This window comes from Arvicanthis niloticus, chromosome 8 (assembly GCF_011762505.2).
Source record: "Arvicanthis niloticus isolate mArvNil1 chromosome 8, mArvNil1.pat.X, whole genome shotgun sequence".
Lineage (NCBI taxonomy): Eukaryota > Metazoa > Chordata > Mammalia > Rodentia > Muridae > Arvicanthis > Arvicanthis niloticus.
In genome coordinates, this window is record NC_047665.1 from 7,479,817 (window position 1) to 7,491,629 (window position 11,813).

General features: G+C 46.0%; 1 pseudogene; it reads left to right on the plus strand.

Moving 5' to 3' along the window:
• The first annotated feature begins 9,932 nt into the window (after positions 1-9,932).
• Positions 9,933-10,977, plus strand: LOC117713753 (ADP/ATP translocase 2 pseudogene; annotated as a pseudogene).
• The last annotated feature ends 836 nt before the right edge of the window (positions 10,978-11,813 follow it).

The window sequence follows — 11,813 nt, forward strand, 5'->3', positions numbered from 1 at the left end:
GGAGGACCCGTGTCTCACTGGATTTCTCAAGCAGATGGACCAGAAGGGAGGGGAGCCGGAAGGGTGGGGCTTGAAACCTTTAGCTATCAAACTATCAGACTCCATAATGTGGAGTGTCCCAGCAGAGACCAGGTCACGGGCTGTAAGGTGAGGGGGAGGGTGTTTTGTTTACCTTTGCTGTCTCTCTCAGTGTCATTAATTCTTCTGTTTGTTTGCTTTACTTTTTTCTTCCCTTTCTTTGTGACTATTCTATGTATTTGTTCGTGAGAGAGGATTTTGCTCTCTCCAGGCCTGGAACTCACCATGTAGGCCCATCCATCTGCCCTTCCCTCAAAATATTATTGCACAAGTCAACAGTAAAAAGAGCAGGCACAGCTATAACAGTGTTACCGTAACTGGCCAGAATAAATGCACAAGAAGGCAACAGAGATGAAGGAGACATCAACGGAATTTTATACGGCTTGACCAAGCAGTAGTTGCAGAACATTTTCTCTTCTGATAAGTGATTAGGCCATCAATTCGTATCTTAGGCACAGAACTGTTTCTGTACTGTTTCCAGGTAGTTTGGGATTCTGTATTCTCTCTAGGACTATTATAACCCTTCATGGCAAGGGTCAGGGATAGCACTCCATGATGTTAGAGACATAGATGTTCTCTCTCTCTCTCTCTCTCTCTCTCTCTCTCTCTCTCTCTCTCTCTCATCAGATACATGTATTTGTCCTTCAAAATCTGCCCCAGTTCAAAATGGCTGCTGCTGGATTGCAACCATTGGGATCCCATTCCAAGTACAGGATGGAAACATAAGAATGGCGATTTACCACCTCCATTTAAAATTGCTTTATAAGGGGTTGGAGAGATGGCCCAGGGGCTAATAGCATTTGTTGTTTGTGTTAGTTAAGGTTTTACTGCTGTGAACAGATACCATGACCAAGGCAACTCTTATAAGGACAACATTTAATTGGGGCTGCTTACAGGTTCAAAGGTTCAGCCCATTATCATCAAGGCGGGAACATGGCAGCATCCAGGCAGGCATGGTACAGGAGGAGCTGAGAATTCTACATCTTTATCTGACAGCCACTAGGCAAGACTGGCTTCCATAGGATGAGGGTCTTAAAGCCCATGTGAAGTGGAAACTTAAGGGTCCTTTGGAAAGTCGATTGGGTGGTGTTTTGCTGGGCAAACACTTGAAGGAGTGTTTTCCTGAAATGGACACAGGTTTGAAAAGCTAAGGCAGACTTGTGAAGGAGCATTTCACTGAAGCCGACACATGAAAGAGGACGTTCTGATGAACCAAGCACGTGAAAGGTCACAACCAAGAACTTCTCCTGGTGTTCTGCTGGTTCCTCCCGTTAACTAGAGCGAAGGCTGAGACCTGGCTGTCTCTGATAGGTCGTGTCACTGCTGTTGTTAATCTGACTCCACAACTGGACTGCTGGTGTATCTGTGAGGTGTTTGTGAGTAGATGGAGCTGCTGCTGCCTGCTAACCTATGAACTGAACTGCTGATTTCCAGACAACACAAAGAGGAGTTGCTCCAAAGAACCTTTCTAAACATGTCCACTTCCCCAGTATCTTTTCTTTTCCTCTGGTGCATGATGGGTTACAAGGAAGGCTAAAGCGTTTAAGAACCATCATTAAAAATAAGGTTTGAAAAAATTAAAGTTATACCTATGCCCAAAGTGACACACTTCTGTCAAGAGGCCATACCCACTCCAACAAGGCCGCACCTCCAAGTAGTGCCACACCCTGGGCCAAGCATTTATAAACCATCACACTGTTTTTTCTTAGGTCCAGAGTTTAGATTCCAGCACCCACACAGGTTAGCTCACAACTGCCTGTAACTCCAGCTCCAAGGGAATCTGGCCCCGGGCATACACACACACACACACACACACACACACACACACACACACACACACACACATACTTTAAAAAGTAAAATGAAAACACGTTATAAAACTTGCAAATACCATTCTGCTTATATCACCCCTAACTCACAGAAGGCTGCAGCTAAGTACTGCACCACACAGTGCTAGCCCAGGAAAGGATCACAACTCAAAATATGACGCACGGTTTCTGCTGAATGCATATTGCTTTTTACAGAACCATCAAGTCCAGAAATCCCAGCTCAAACACTGCAAGCCACAGGCTGTATTCTTTTGCTGTGGGATGGCGTGGAATCGGATAGGTCAAGCGAGCTCTGCATCTCTCCGCTGCCTCTCAAATTAGTGAGTTAGCTGCACAGCAAGCTGCCTAAACCAAAGGCGACTGCCGGGCGGCCAGATGCTATTCCCATTGCTGCATTTTAATGTTTTCCTGGAAATGATTTCATCACAATGGTAACGCTGTTGTCCAACTGGGCACACTATTTATAGCCTCTGCTCCTATGCTCAGGTTTGGTGTGCACCAAACTGAATATATGGCTTGGAAGGCCAAGCCCATCCTGGAGCCTCCTTTGGCAGGGGCTATGATGTATTAATTTTGACCAATGTCAAGAGGAGAATTTATGTCATGTGCACACATATGGATTACAACCTGGTACTCAGGCCTAGTTCTGAGCCTAGTTCACAACATGTTCACCTATGTGTGAAGTCAAACACTTCACTATTCCCTTCTGGGGAAAAAAAAAGTGATTGTGACTAATTATCTCCTCCAGATTAAAGTTGAAAAGATCATTTAGTCACTCATAAACAGCATCTTTTTACTTAAAAAAAAAAAGGCTACAGAAGAAATAAGATAATATCTTTTATCTGTAGTAATTTCCAGGGTTTCTTTTTTTTTTTTTTTCCCCAATTAAACTCCAGCAGAGTCACACGGGGAAAGCGAGATTCGAACCGGGAGAGAGACAGCAAAGGGCAAAAGAAGAGAGACTCTACCCTTTTTTTTTTTTTTTTTTTTTTTTTTTTTTTTTTTTTTTTTTTTTTTTTTTTTGGTTTTTTGAGACAGGGTTTCTCTGTGTAGCCCTAGCTGTCCTGGAACTCACTCTGTAGACCAGGCTGGCCTTGAACTCAGAAATCTGCCTGCCTCTGCCTCCCAAGCGCTGGGATTAAAGGTGTGCGCCACCACTGCCCGGCATTTCTTTTTTATCTTTAAATTAGAGGTTGAGGAGAGGCATGGAGGAAAAATTGATATTTTTAAAGAATATCAAAGTTTTTTTTTATAGCTATTTAACTTTTATTTTATAGTCCATCTCACAAAAACTAAGAAAGTAAACAACAGCTATGGACCCACTTATATCTATATACTTTTAATAATTTGTTGATGTTATGTAAAATTGAACATTTAGAACGGTTTCTATATTGGATATCAGCATTCAGGAAATGAAAATACAGAGCTGTCAAGAACAACAGTGAACATTTTCAGGTTCCTTCTGAAGACGGGGTTCTGTGCTCACTAGTTTGTTATGCTATGTCTCACTGTGTTAGTAAGCTTTCTGCTACTGTGAGAAAGTACCTGAGAGAATCAGCTTATAGAGGAGAAAGGTTTGTTGGGGGCAAGGGGTCACAGTTCATGGTCCACTGGCTGCGTTGCTTTTGAGCCTATGGTGAGGTGGTGCATCATGGTATGGAAGAATGAGTAAGGCTTCGATGCGAAAACCAGAGGAAGAGGAAGAGCCTGGAGTCCCACATCAAGGGCACCCCTCAGTGCCCCACAAGGCTTTTGAACATCACTCCTCTCCAAGAACAGTTTGCTGGGAAGAGAACCTTTAACACGGGAGATTTTCAGAGCCATTCCGGATCCAAATCACAACACTGACTGAATAGAATGAGTCTCTGCTCTTATTGCCCCCAACTTCAACAGAGGAGAGGAAGGTGCAGGGCAACCTGTCTCTTCCCCATCCAGGTTCTGGGGACTGAGGTTGGACTTGAGTCCCGGTGGACTGGCTCCTTAGCACACAGCCCAAGACAGTGCATGAGGTGCCCAGGGCCTGGCACATTGTGAGATGCCAGGACAGGGGGGATGAAGAACATTTCCAGGGGGCAGAGAGGCAAGACAGGAGCATCTGGGGAGCCCTATTTATGTGTACCCACATCTGTCTTAAGGTTGTTTCTGATCTGCAACCTTGCCCCAGGCACTGAGGGGCTCCTGGGTATGGAGAAGATTTGTCAGAAATACTAAAGATTCTCAAAAGTGATTTCTGCTCTAAATTTAAACAACTCAAGGCTCTCCATATCTATCTATCTCTCATCTATCTATCTATCTATCTATCTATCATCTATCTATCAATCATCTATCTATTATCTATCTGGCAATTATCTATCTACCTATCATCTACCTATGTATCATCTATCCTTTATCTATCAATCAATCATCTATCAATCAATCTATCATCTATCTATCATCCATCATCTATCTGTTCATCTATCTATCTATCTATCTATCTATCTACCATCTATCTCTGGCCTGTGAAAACTGTTCAAGACTGCCACTTGCCTTGATATGTAGCATAAGTTAATTTCCTTCTTAAAGGGGAACAGGCTCGTCGGCAGCCTGTGCAGACCAGCTTTCCCCACAAAGGATAGACCATTTCAACGGCAACACACCCGGTGTCAAAACTGCCAGCTTTCACTGTGGCCAAGACTCAGAAGCAGAGGGCCAGGCCAGCACAATCCTCGAGAAGAGCTGAGGGATCCAGCTATCCCAGCAACTTTCACAATCCTGGGCCGTTTAAGATCCAAACGTGCTACATACATGTGAAGGCCTAGGTCCAGTGTCTGCATGCTCCTTGGTTGGTGGTTCAGTCTCTGGGAGCCCCAGGTTAGTTGACTTTGTAGGTCTTCTTGTGATGTCCTTGACCCCTCTGGCTCCCTCAATCCTTCCCCCTACTCTTCCACAAGACTCCCGGAGCTCCTCCTAATGTTTGGCTGTGGGTCTCTGCATGTGTTTCCATCAGCTGTTGGATGAAGCCTTTCAGATGACAGTTGTGCTAGACTCCTCTCTGCAAGCAGAGCAGAGTGTCATTAATAGAGTCAGGAGTTGGCTTTCTCCCATTGGGTGGGTCTCAAGTCGGGCCAGTCATTGGCTGGCCATTGCCTCAGTCTCTGCTCCATCTTTATCTCTTGTACATCTTGTACATCTTGTACATCTTGTACACAAGGCAAATTTTGGATCAAAGGTTTGGTGGGTGGGTTGGTGTCCCACTGCCCCCCACTGGAAGTCCTGTCTGCCTGCAGGTGGTGGCCACTTCAGACTCCATATACCCTGATACCAGGAGTCTCAGTTAGGATCACTCCCACATCCTCCCAGGAGCCACCCCTGTCCCAGGTTCCTGGCTTGTCCCAGAGATGGCCCCCTGACTGATTTCCCTCCTCTTTCCCAGCCCCCTCACCCCAACCCTGCTCTCCCCACACCTGATCCCAAACACCGTTCCCCTCCATACCTCCTCTCCCACCCACTTCCCTCTCTTCATCCACCTCCTATGTCTATTTTATTTCTCCTTCTGAGTGAGATTCAAGTATCATCCCTTGGCTCTCCTTGTGACTTAGCTTCTTTGGGTCTGTGGATTATAGGTAGCATGGTGATCTTGTATTTTATGGTTAATATCAATTTATAAGTGAGTACATACCATGCATGTCTTTCTGGGTCTGGATTACCTCACTCAGGATATTTTCTTTATGTGGTTCCCCTAATAATTGGGGTGGGGGCTAACTCTGACTTGGACTCTGTTGCCTGCCTTTCCCCTACTGGGCTGCCTTGTGTGGCCTCAGTAGGAGAGGATGTGCTTAGTCCTAATGCTACTTAATGTGCCAGGACGGGTTGGTATCTAGGTAGTGGAGGTGAGGTCTTCCCTTCTCTGAGGAGAAGGGGAGGGGGATTGCAATCAGGATGTAAAGTGAATAAATGGATTAATAAAAAAAAAAAAAAAAAAAAAAATCCGAGAGTGCTTCAGGACTAGAAACAGCAGCATCAGGTTTGACAGTCTGCTCAATGGCGCCCACTAGTGGAGCCTCGCGCTGCAACTATTGGTTGGCTCAGGCAGTCCAACAGAAGTTCTGTGCAGATGGGGAAAGTGAGGGAAAAGAAACAGGGGTGGCTTCTTGGTACCTGGTCTGGTCCATGAGAGACATTACCTTCTATACGAAACTCCAGTTGTTTATCATAACCTGGCCCTTATTTATTCATGTTCTGACGAGAAAGCAACCTACCGTGACAACAGTCTAGAACAGTTTTAAAGTCTGGGCAAAATCTTAGCCCCTTTTAGATTTGTGTAATTTAGTAACTATTCAAGGAATGCCTGGGATCTCCTCTCCATGGACACTTCATTCAATCTGTGTAAACAGGCGGTATGGGAGGGAAGAATTATCTGTCAAATATTTTCAACTTCTCATCTAAGATGATAACGCACATCGAAACTCAAAATATAAAAGAAGTTGACAAAGTTGCCAATAAATTTAGAATGAATCTGCAACTACAGTGGGGTGCGTCTACAGAACAAGCAACTGATACTTTACAGGGTATTAAAGGTGAGAATCGGGGAGAGCAGTCAGGAGGCAAGACATCCCCAGTATCGCTGGATCCCCGGCACCCACTGAAGCCAGGCACAGCAGTGTGAGCCTGCAGTTAGTCCTAGGGGACGGGCATGGTGTGTGTGTGTCTGGGGGCTTCCTGGCCAATCGGGGTAGCCCAAATGATGACTCCAGCTCTCCAGTGAGAGACCCTGTCTCAAAAAGTAATGTGGAGAGCAACAGAAGAAGGCACGTGACACCGGCTTCCGGCTTCCACATGCGCACATTAGCCCGGGTGGGTACGCCGGTGTTTGCACGTGTACATGTGCACAGAGAAATGTTTAATTGTGCTCAAATACTTGATCACATTATGAACAAAGCACAGGGGCTGACCCTGGTCTTATCCTTCAAGTTGTTCACTTTCACAGAGAAATGGGAGACACCCGAGGGATACATGTGGGGTTATGGTTCTGAAGGAACTTAAATGCCTCACAAAAAATGTTGTGCGGCTGTTTAGAGACAGCGGTGAAAACCTGTGACCAGCTAGGAGAACGGTGTAGCGCAAATAGGACCGGGGAGTAGGAAGGTGGGAAGGTTCTTTGAATAGAGGGGAAAGAAGAAAGGAGCACAGGGCTGAGGGACCCACAAGGACTCTGCGGGAAAGACGCATCACATGGGAAGAAGGCAGGTGTCCAGGAAGGTCCTGTGTGGCTTGTCTCTCGAAGACTAGGTTTTCTGATGTCACCTGTGCTCTCACTGGGTTTAGAACTCAGGGCTGAGCTGACAACCTCCTGTTTTTGCTCTTCCTCTTGCTGTTACTCTTGGGCAGGCCGACACTAGTGAGAAGGGGCATAGGCCTTTCTAGGGTCTCACTGTGAGTGGTCCTATTATCAGATGCATTTGAGGCCACGCCCTGTGGTCACCTCCTTGCCTTTCTACTCCACTTTTCTCAGATTGGGACCGCTCTACCTTGTCACCTCCACACCCTTTCCTTAGACCAGGCTCCATCTCTAGGTGCCCTGACTCTGCTGGCAGGCTCTCAAGGAATAGCTCTCTCTTTCCTTCTTGCTGTTCCCCGTTTGGGCTTAATTAGAAATGCACACGGCGAAATCTTCATCACACATGGACCTCCCAGAGTCTCAGGGATGTTGCTTTGGATGCCATTCAGAGAGACTGTGCCTGGATCAAGGGTGTGAATGTAAGTGAGTGGTTTCCATGGGTCAAGTTCCAACAGCTGCGGCTTGTGTGAGCTCCAGTTGTGGTCAAGCAAGGCTCGGCAGCGAACAGCACAGCAAACGGTAAAACAAAAGGTGCTCTGTTTCCTTAGAGAGAAACACCAAGGAACGTCATCCTTGGAGTTGTTAATAGAGAATTTACATGTAATCGTGATCCTTCTACCTTGGCAAGACAAAGTTGGCCTTCATTTTTTTTTCTTAAAAGTAAACACAATTTGCTGGGGAATAAGAAGAGCAAACACATTAGCCTATTTCTTCCTATTGAAACTTTCAATAGGAAGAAAAATGTTTCAAAAAATTGCTACTGATCTACAAAAGAACAAAAGCACTAATTGCTTAGGTGACTGTCATTTCAAAATTCACTGAGGATAGATCCTCTTCTAACTCACCCTGCTTTCCTGAGATTCCTCTTCTTCCTTTGGGGCTGAGGAGGCCTGAGGCCAAGTTCTTTGTGTTTCCTTGTGGGATCCTCCCTGCCAGCTTCAGAGCGCCTTCCCCTTGGCTTTCCAGAAGGCGCTTCTCTTCCCTGTCATTTGCTCCTGGGAAACAAGACAAGGACTGAGGCAGAGTGCTCTCTAGACACCCTGGAAAGTGTCTCAGGGATGCTCCCCTGGCTCAGTTTCTCCTCCCGTCTTATTTCTCCCCTGACTCTTCATCAACTATGGTAACGAAATAGAACTCATGAATCCCTGAGACAGTAATTAGGTAAATGAAATCAACAAAATGAAATTCACTGAAGTCCCAGGGAGACGCCCACAAGGCAGGCTCCTGCAGCTGGCCTGTTCTAGCTCAACTCCAAGTCAAACCCACAGGTTATCTGAAGTAAAGGTACAGACGGGGTTGCCCAATGGTTACCTCATGTCCTCATGGCTTAGTCATAGTCTCCAGAGGTTTGTTCAAACACACATGGAAGAATGTGGCTGAGAAGTTACTTTTTGTCGATGAAATTAACATTTAAACATTTCTCTAAAGGTTAATCGTTACATTTGTTATCTGTTTGTGAGTGTATACCTGAGAAGGCAGAGGCATGCCACAGGGAGTGTGAGGTCAAAGGTCAATTTGGGAGAGTCTGTTCGGTCCCTCCACCATGTGGGTCTGAGAGATTGAACTCAGGTTGTCAGGCAGACCACTGGGCTGTCCTGCTCCAGATCTGCCTCAGACGTAGACTTCAAGTTAGCAGATTTCTCTATAAGATGGGATGTGGTTCATCCAGTCAGTTGAAGGCATCCTTTCAAAAGAGATAATTCTGCCTCTTGAACATCTTTGGACCTTACATTGCCAAGTTAGCTCTTCCCAGCTCTGCAGCCTGCCTACCCTGCTCGCCCTCACAATTGCTTGGGCAATTTTAAAAAATCTGTTTATCCTCTCCTTCTCTTTCAACCTCCCCCTCTTCCTCCATCTTTTCTTTCTTTCTCTGCCTCCCTCTCTGGCTTTCAGAAGATGCCTCTAGGGTAGAAAGATTGCATTTTCCTAGAAGGTCTACTTCCCACCAACAACCTGGCTAAGACTTGCTTGAAGCCAGGCGACCCAGGTAAGGTCACACCACCGTTTGGAGCATCAGGTCTAATTGAGTTTCTTCACTTGATCGCCCTGATCCAGTGACAGCAGGGTTCTCTCAAATGTTTAACTTCTCATAAAACATGTTTGCAGTAAACCCTGAAAACAGATCAAAGCCATGGAATGATGTACTAAGTCATGACATGAATGTTCGTGACCATCCAGCGATTACATGTCTCCACCCTCTGCTAGTCTCCAACAGAAATGTACCCAGGATAAGGCCAGGTCTCCCTGGAGTCAGCAGAACATCAGAAATAGGCCAGCAGGGAAGGATCCCTGCCTCTGAAATGTGTCACAGGCTGAATAGGCTACAGGATGTTCCTGTTTCTCTCACCCATCCTGTCCCCTGAGCTACACCCTCTTGAGGTACCGATCTTGCTGGGTCTGCTTTGCCTCCCTACTGGGAGCTCCCTCACCATGGAGCTCTGACCGCTGCCCACACTGGGAGTCAGTGCCTGGTGGACCGGACTGCTGACCACTCATCAGTAGGAAAGACATTCTTGTTGACAATTTCTCTTTTTAGGAGATGCCAGTAGCTAGAGGAACACTCTGATCCCTGAGCAGATGAGCATTCCTGGAATGGAGTTAACATCTGTTTTAAGAAATTCAGCTGCACCCAGAGTCCGGGAGTCAAAGCCAGTTGTCAATCCAGTCCTGAACCTCACTCCCCTGCTGCTTCTTTTTTTGCTTTCAACATGACAGATGCCACTGTGTCCTTCACCAAGGACTTCTTGGGCTGTGGAGTGGCCGCAGCCATCTCCAAGATGGCAGTAGCAGCCATCTCCAAGATGGCAGTAGCACCCATGGAGCGGGTCAAGCTGCTGCTGCAGGTGCAGCATGCCAGCAAGCAAATCACAGCAGATAAGCAATACAAGGGCATTATAGACTTCGTGGTTCATATCCCCAAGGAACAGGGTGTCCTGTCCTTCTGGCGTGGTAACCTGGCCAATGTCATCAGATACTTCCCTACCCAGGCTCTCAACTTTGCCTTCAAAGATAAATACAAGCAGATCTTTCTGGGTGGTGTGGACAAGAGGACCCAGTTTTGGCGCTACTTTGCAGGGAACCTGACATCAGGTGGTACCACTGGGGCCACAGCCTTGTGCTTTGTGTACCCTCTTGATTTTGCCTGTACCCATCTAGCAGCTGATGTGGGCAAAGCTGGAGCTGAAAGGGAATTCAAAGGCCTGGTTAAGATCTACAAATCTGATGGGATTAAGGGCCTGTACCAAGGCTTTAATGTGTCAGTACAGGGCATTATCATCTACCGAGCTGCCTACTTTGGCATCTATGACACTGCAAAGGGAATGCTCCCAGATCCCAAGACTACTCACATCTTCATCAGCTGGATGATTGCACAGTCTGTCCCTGCTGTTGCTGGCCCGACTTCCTATCCTTTTGACATGGTTCGCCGTCCAGAGGCATGGGTGGTGCCTTTGTGCTTGTCTTGTATGATGAGATCAAGAAGTACACATAATTATGTCCTAGGTGTTCTCCCCGAGAACAGGCATGATGTATAATATACCATGTCTTGAACTTTCTGGACAGATTCTCTGGGCTTGTCTGTTTTATCAATGGCAACTATTTACCAGTTGAAAAGTGGGACGCAATAATACTCATCTGACCAGTTTTCTCTTAAAGCCATTTCCATAATGACAATAATGATGGGACTCAATTATATTTTTTATTCCAGTCACTCCTAATAATAAAAAATTGAAGAAATAATAATAAAAAAAAGAAGTTCAGCTGCTCTGAGATGATCAGAGCAATGGTGCCAAGAGTGTGTGTGTGTTGTAACGGATGACGACACTGGTGGATCTGTTCCTGGTGCAATTTCTGGGTTCAAAGCTCAGTGTTTACCGTAGTGTGGGGTAAGCTAAGTCTGTGTTTCCCTAGGTGGCGATCAACTGTTTGTTTTCTGTCGGTCAAAGTATCAGCAGCAGGGGAAGCTAAATGAGAGGCATTTCTACTGGGACTCAGGGTTTGGAACCTTCTGGAATAGTCTGTTTCTAGAAATCAAATCCCAGGCAGAGTTTTGAAGACAGGAGATTCTTAGCTGAAAAGACTGGCTTTCAGAGAGTGGGCGTTGAGTCTTGCTGGGTGGGATGGTGCCGACTGAGCGCCGTGCTTTGTTTTGTACCAATTATCACCAGAGTCTTGGGCCATGAAAGCATGCCAGAGACAAAGCCCTCCAGTCTCTCACCAGGAGACGGCTCTGTGTGAGTGTTAACACTGGAGCTGTGAAGGAGACCCAGAAACTTAGAAGGCACCTTGAAGTTGTTTGCCCTCAGCACACAGTAGATATGTCCACACATAGTTCACTTAACTATGCTTCCTGAGGAGGCTGTGTGTGTGTGTGTCTGTTTGTCTGTCTGCCTGCCCATGTATACATGCATGCATGATGATATCATCTCACTTGTCATGATAGTTATTATAAAAAAAAATCAACTCAAAGGAATTAAGGACCCTTGGTGGGAATAGAAAACAGTATAGCAGTTCCTCAAAAAAATTTAATTTTTTAAAATTTTATGGCCCTGGGTGTTTTACCTACATATATGTCTATATACAAGTGTGCA